Here is a 7,317-nt window from a genome sequence, read left to right as displayed (position 1 = left end):
GATGCGCTGACGGGCGGGGGCGGGCTGTCAGCGGCTGGGCGCGGGAAGCAGGTGCGCGGTGCTGGGCCGACGGTTGCCTGGTGCGGGCGCAGGCGCAGCTGCTGGGCTGGGCGCGGCTATTGCTGGGCTGCGCGAAGCTGGGCCGGGTGGGAAAAAAGGGGAGGCGAGCTGGGCTGGGGCTGGTGCTGGGCCGCGGAAAAAAAAAGAAAAAGAGAGGGGCCAGCGGGCCGAATGTGAGGAAGGGGAGGAGATGGAAGGAAATTTCCTTTTTCTTTTTATAAATAAAATTTTCAAACTCATTTTCAAAAGGTTTTTAAAATCTTTTAGCATTTGAACAAAACCACTCGTCACAGAAATAAATATGCAATAGCATGAATGCATCAACATGTTTCTATTCTTGTATTTTCTTTTAATTTCATAAAATAAATATTATTTCCTAAATTTGAAATGCACATATAATTGCATATTTAAATCAAATTTACTATTTTAAAAAGAATTCAAATTTTAGGGTGTTACACCCGTATCACGCATACGACTCATGTTAAAACCTAAGAGGCGACGTAAAACAATGGCAAGAGAAAATTAGCAACTGTCTTGTAAATTGTCGGAGCACTAACATACACGACGGTAAAAGCGACGTATTACCTGTGGTTTCAAAACATAAACTGGGGGCCGGCACCGCTGCCGGGGCCAGCGCCGGAGGTGCACTGTCCCTCGGTTCGCCCTTGCAAGGAACAGGACATCCATTGAAGAGAAGAAGCAGCAGCAACGGCAACAGCATGGACGGAATGCTGTGGCGGCTGCCTGTCGTCGGCATCTTGCCACCCGTTGATGAGCAGATTCTCATGTAGTATGTCCTTGCACCGAGCACAAATAGCTCCCACGCACGCGTCTTATTGGGTGCTGGGTCAACTGTGGCGTCAGCCTAGCACGACTCTGCCGGACTAATTTGTCTTTCGTTGCTTTTCGGTGAACAAGTGACTAGGTGTCAGGTCTTGTCTAAATGCTTGCCATCGACTGGGGCTCCTGGATAAGTGTACTCGGGATTTGAGAGAGGAGGGAGGAGAGGACGACAGCTTTTTTTTTTACCTCGGTGCACTGTCGTCTTAATCCAAAAACCGATAGTGATAGCACCACATCATTGTCGGTTTGTGGCTAAAACAAGCCGTGATATTTCACCATCCATTTACTGTCGGTTCTAACCACAAACCGACAGTGACATATACTTTCATTGCTGATTTTCGTTGATCCCCAATCATTTTATCATTTTGAAGCTCAGAACCGACAGTGAAGGGTTAGCACTGTCGGTTCACCAAAAACCGGCACTGATGGTGCCGGTAGTTAATGTCGAATCTGTAGTAGTATTCGACTCCACAATTTACTTGGAATTTTTATAGATGCTAAAGGTGAAGCATTTGTATTGCCCAATGACATGATTGATGATTTCATCTGCTGTTAGGCTTGAGGCCGGAGTTTCTAAGACCATGCACGGCAATGGTTGACAGACTTAACGGAACAATAATGATCGATACACGATGCAAAAGACTTGTTGGCCAACTATCAACAATGTGTGTCTTCTGCCTTTACATTTTGCGTCGAAGAAAGGCGAGGAAACACACAATGACTTGGGTCTGCCCGTGCGACATGTAGAGCTTAGATTATCTAGTTTAATTGGATCTTATATTTTTCCAATAGAATGTTCCTTTCTGGAGTTTTCGTGATGCGCACTGACACTACTTGTACGAATATATAAAATTCTCCGCTTGGACTAGATGAATAATTTACATATCTTTCGTGTTAGGCACCTCGTCATACTGGACATGCTTCACTCAACGAATCAAAACATAAAGGCAGGGAGAAATGTTGATAGGTGGACATATATACCTGTATTTTGATGGATTGGTCGCTGCCACTAAAGTTGTTGGGTGTTACCGAATGCAACAACCATCAAACATGTTTGAACGGAGTTGGAGATAAAGAAGGAAATTTGTACAAAAGTAATCATTGCACGATGTTCAACATAGTTGCGCACTACTACGCAAATGATTTTGCAACACAGTGCCCTTTTATTAACCGAGACGGTCACAAAATCCAATCGCCTCGTAAAATGCCCGGTGATTAACGGAGGCGGTCGTTTTTATTTATGGAGGCACCAAGAAATGACTGCCTCACAAAATAGATTTACGGAGGCGGTCAGGAAATGCCCACCTCCAAAAATGGATTTACAGAGGCGCACGTCTTAAGCCAATCGCCTCCTAAAATGATCGATTTTTGAAGGTGGTCGTCTTAAGGTGCCCACTCCACAAATCCCTTTACGGAGGCGGGCACACTATAAGGCCTGCCACCAAAAATACTTCCCTAGCTCGGAGCCCAGGTAAGATCCCATATCTATCCTCCTATAGGTCTTATACATAAATCTGACTTAGGTTAACCTGGCTCCACTCCGACTCTGCCCCTCCCACTCCCAGCCGCACCCCTTCCCTCCGCATCCTGCTGCCCCTCTCCATACCCCACCACTCCCCGAGCCTGGTGCCCCTCCACTCCTCTACATCCCGACGTCCTCTCCACGTGCCCCATCCCTTCCCTCTCCTTTCCTCTCCCTCACAGGCGGTGGTGACCCTCCCCTTTCGCTCTCCTCTTCCTCTCCCTCTCTGCCACAGGCGGCGGCACCTCTCCCTCTCCTCTCCCTCTCCCCCATAGGTGACCAGCGGCATGATCTGGTGCTCATGCGGCCCCTTGCTCCTGCCGCGACCAGATCCGACGTGCGGACAAGGAGGAGGCCGGCGTGAAGGCGAGCAACGGGTGGATTTGGTGTGGAGACGATGAGGAGGACGAAGTGGAGGCGAGGAGCGGGTGATCCAGAGTGGAGGCGAGGAGGAGGCCGCCATGGAGGCGAGGAGGAGTCTACCATGGAGGCGAGCAGCTGGCGGATCCGGCGTGGAGGCGAGGAGGAGGCCGGCGTGGAGGCGAGCAGCGAGCGGGGAATGGGCTTGCTGGCAGGCTCAGGAATAGGTTCGCCAATGGGCCTGTGGATTTTTTTTTTGTTTTTTATGGATTAACCGTGGTGGACGTTCTAAGGCATCTGCCTCCATTAATCAATTAACCGAGACGGGCAAAGCAACCACCTCCATAGGTCTCCATTAACGGGGTCCTTTGTTTGGAGGCGGTTGGGATGCCCGCCTCCATTAATCAATTTGGCCTACCTGGAAAAAGAAATATGTAGTAGTGGCGGTTGCCTATCTGGGCTTGCTATGGCTTCATATTTGTTCACACACGAATACATCACTGTGCAGCGATTAGTGGCGATTGCGATATACATGACATGCAGTTGTGGAGCACGGAGACGGACGACGAGCATGGTGAAGGTCAAGTAGAGATGGGCCATGTCATTGGAGTGATTGGGAGCGGTGAAGGATGGACGTGCGGCTGATTGTGGTGGCTAACACTTAGGAACATATCAACAAGGAATAGGACTTGCAGAGGAGTAGACCATGTTGACCAAGTGAAGACGACGGTTGATGAAGTCAAGCAGAGGTGCTGAAGGACTTGGTGATCAGGCGGTCAAAGACTACGGTGACACGTGTTGAGATCATGGAGGAGGTGTAGCAGATACGCTTCTCCGGGTTGTTTGGCAGTTTGGGCCTCAAAACCACTAGTGGACACTTTTTTGGTTTGGGCCTCAAAACCTGAGTTGAAGATCTCGCTAGAATGTGAGGAGGCACGTGGCGTTATCATGAAGCTTGCGCCGAGGCGAACAAAAGTCGTGAAGAGCCAGTGGCCATCGGAAGGACAGATCTAGAGTTGGATCATTTTGCACTTGGGTTATGTGGTTCAGCCAAAATATCTAAGGGCGTGTTGGAAATGTGTAATAGCTCTATAAATAAGATAGAGGCTGCTCCCAAATAGCTATCTCTTCAGTTTTACATTTGCAGTCATTCCTAGCCTAAGTCCTAGCTGAAGTAGTTTAAGCTTTCATCTTGTTTTAGCTGTTCAGATCCACAGTCTAGAGGCTGATTACTCTGGTGTGTTTAATCTTTTCTCTGTAAAGAATCAGACCTGGTAGATCATGGAAATAAAACAATCATATTCTCTTACATCTGAATCTTGATTCTATGATGATTTGAGTTTTGTTTTTTCACTTCTCTTTCTCCCCCTCTTCACCGTTTTGGTTGATCTTGAATTCCTAAGGTTTTGGGGTCAATTTGTTGGATTGAATTCGTGTAAGGACCTATGATGAACAACCCTTCCAAGTGAATCGGGCAGATTCATCACGAGAACATTTTTTCACCTTTGGGAGGATTTTTTAAGAAAACCCTAACTGCCTTGATGGATTTTAATATCTACAGTGTTTCTTTTTGTGGTTCGTGGAGCTTGATTCTTTGGGAATATCATCTAATATACCTAAGAATCATCCCTGCAATTTTTTGAATCTTTTGGAGGTAGTTTTATCCAATTTTGGATTTTTGGGAATGATTCGTGGGGAGGAGCGCAAAGGAACCGACCGAACCGTCCCTGCCAACCGGCCAGGCCGGTTTGTCCTTCAACCAGCCTGCCAGCCCTGCCAGTTAGCCAGGTCAGGCACCCAACCGGGCCAAGCAGGTGTGCCATCCAGGCCGAGCACTTAGCTGGCTTGAGGGTTATGAGATGGGCTCTTGCCTCTTGGAAATTAGGAACATTCATGATTGGGTTTTTAGAACATAAATCATAACATACACACATACTAGCGTGTATATCCAGGGAGACACCCACTAGGCAGCCACATGTGATTTTTTGTACAGTAACTTCATATTTCACGCGGAAGCGTGGGCGGCCATGGATTATTTCGAATGTGTGTACAACTACAACTTTGGTTTTTGTCATTTCTCCATCAGAGGTCATTTTAAAATTTTGAATTTCAATATGTAAGGACTTGAAGCTAAATTTTCAGACCATAGGTTATTTCGAATGAAAATGTTATCAACTGCAATGGTTTATATCTTTTCTAAATCTATAAATTTAGTTTTGGTTATTTCTTCATCCGATGTCATTTGGAAATTCTAAAAAAATTAAATTTCAAAATGTGAGAACCTCAAATAGAATTTGCCTGATCTAATGATTTCAAATGAAAATATTGTCAACCACAAAGTTGTAGATCTCTTTTAGATATACAAATTTTGTATAAAGCTTGTCTTCATCCAAGTTGATTTGAAAAAATGATCAATTTTACTATGCTGCACCTAATTTTAGCGACGGTACTAGATCCAACTGCGCCTCTACAAATAGATTTTTAGAGGTGGCTGGCTAAGAGTCAGCCACCTCTAAAAATGTATTTGTAGAGGTTGTTGAGAATACCAGCCACCCGCTACAAATGTATTTCTAGAGGTGGCTCGTTTCGGAAACCATTTTTGGAGGTGGTGTTAGATTGATCTACCTGAATTGAAAAAATAATGCTTCTCTAGAAACTGTTTTTGTACTAGTGGTCTGCGTGGGAGAGAGGGTGTTGTGGGTGGCGATGAGTTGAGGGTTTGGAAGCGAGGAGCTGGTGTATTTTTGGGCTCTTTGTTTGGCCGAACTAGGCCACCTTTACTAATGAAAATGGGGTACTATACTGTGCGCATTTTTTCACGGCGGTGAAAAATAATTCTTACATTGGTTCTTATCATGAACTGTTGCTGAAATATCTCCGGACGCTGAAAATAATTTTCACCACCAGTTCTATTATAATCTGGTTGTGACATACAACAAGCAATTTTTACTGAATCATTGGCGAAAATGGAACTCCTTCCATTCCAAATTATAAGACTTTTTGGCTTTTCTGGATACATTGTTTTTCTTATGTATCTAGATATAGTACATATCTAAGTATACAACAAAAGCTATGTATTTTTTGAAACGACAAAATGAACGATCGGACTATTACTTTATACTAGTGTGTTTCAACGAGGCACATTATTCCATTGTATCAAACTCAAATGTCAACAAATGGAGCCAGAATGCATATGAAGAGAATAACATCTTGCTTTATTGAGGTTGAAGTCTGCACTACCCACGCGTTGGTTTGCATGGTGGAGCGTTGCACCTAGGCGTGTGTGGCGTGTACGTAGGAGAACCACCGTCTTTGCTTGGTAGATAACCTGGAAAAATGTTCCCTGTGCACAATAAAAATCCGTCAAGTTAGAATGTACAGCTAGTTTAGTTAATGGAAAGGATCAACCAGAGATACGTACGGAGGAAATTTCCATATTTTAGTTGCGTTGCTTTTCAATAGCTTGTGTATATAAGTTATGCTTATGCGGAGAACATAATGTATTTTTAGAGATGGTTTTTATAGAGTCGTCTCTACCAAAATAGAAATGATGCCTCTAAAATCATTTATGTAGTAGAGATATTCTAGTACAGTAGTACACATTCTAGAACTCATAATAATGAATTGTATTTCAGGATGGAGGGATCACTACATATATTTCCAAGCAACGAAGAAACAAATTAAATCCGAGAAAAAGATGTGCGAAGATGTATGGTTCCAGTTTTAATTTGCACAAATAGGTGATTTCTAATCCCGCAAACTGGCCCAATTGTGTAATCGTCGAACTGTATGAAAAATTACGATGACATAGATGCATATAAAGTGTATATATGTACTCACCTGATCTATGAGCATCTAAAATCTCTTGTATATTGCGGGCCGGATCAAGCACTCGAGTCGTCCTGTTAAAACCTAAGAGGCGGCGCAAAACAATGGCAAGAGAAAATTAGCAAGTGTTTGTCCAGAGGGGGGTCTGGTAAATTGTTGGAGCACACTAACGGTAAAAGCGACGTATTACCTGACGGTAAAAGCGGCGACGGAGGTGCACTGTCCCTCGGTTCGCCGCTGCAACGAACAGGACATCCATTGAAGAGAAGAAGCAGCAGCAACGGCAAAAGCATGGGCGGAATGCTGTGGCGGCCGCCTCTCATCGGCATCTTGCGCCCCCCCCCCCCCCCCATGTATGTCCTTGCACACCCGGCACAAATAGCTCCCACGCACGCGTCTTATTGGGTGCTGGGTCAACTGTGGCGTCAGCCTATAGCACGACTCTGCCGGACTAAATTTGTCGTTCGTTGCTTTTCGGTGAACACGGACAGTGACTCGCTGACAGGTCTTGTCTAAATGCTGGCCTGCCTATATAGCCATCGACTCGGCATCAGGACCAACGTCTACTCTCACTCTTTCCCAAAAAGAATAACGTTATAAGATGCATGTTGGTCAAACTTTTTCAAATTTACTAGCTTAATGTAAAATATTAGCAACATTTATATCATTAAATAAATGGACTTGCTATATCCCAGTCGACTGAA

General features: G+C 44.9%; 1 long non-coding RNA gene across 1 annotated transcript; it reads right to left on the bottom strand.

Moving 5' to 3' along the window:
- Positions 1–5,911: 5,911 nt before the first annotated feature.
- LOC136483039 (uncharacterized) lies at positions 5,912–6,948 on the bottom strand. Its single transcript, XR_010765291.1, has 3 exons — positions 6,804–6,948; positions 6,626–6,697; positions 5,912–6,128 (listed from the first exon to the last, which is right to left on the bottom strand). It is a non-coding gene; the product is annotated as an uncharacterized lncRNA (long non-coding RNA).
- Positions 6,949–7,317: the final 369 nt, after the last annotated feature.

Source organism: Miscanthus floridulus, chromosome 9 (genome assembly GCF_019320115.1).
Source record: "Miscanthus floridulus cultivar M001 chromosome 9, ASM1932011v1, whole genome shotgun sequence".
NCBI lineage: Eukaryota > Viridiplantae > Streptophyta > Magnoliopsida > Poales > Poaceae > Miscanthus > Miscanthus floridulus.
The sequence above is the reverse complement of the archived record's forward strand: the minus strand, read 5'-3'. Positions and strand labels throughout refer to the sequence as shown.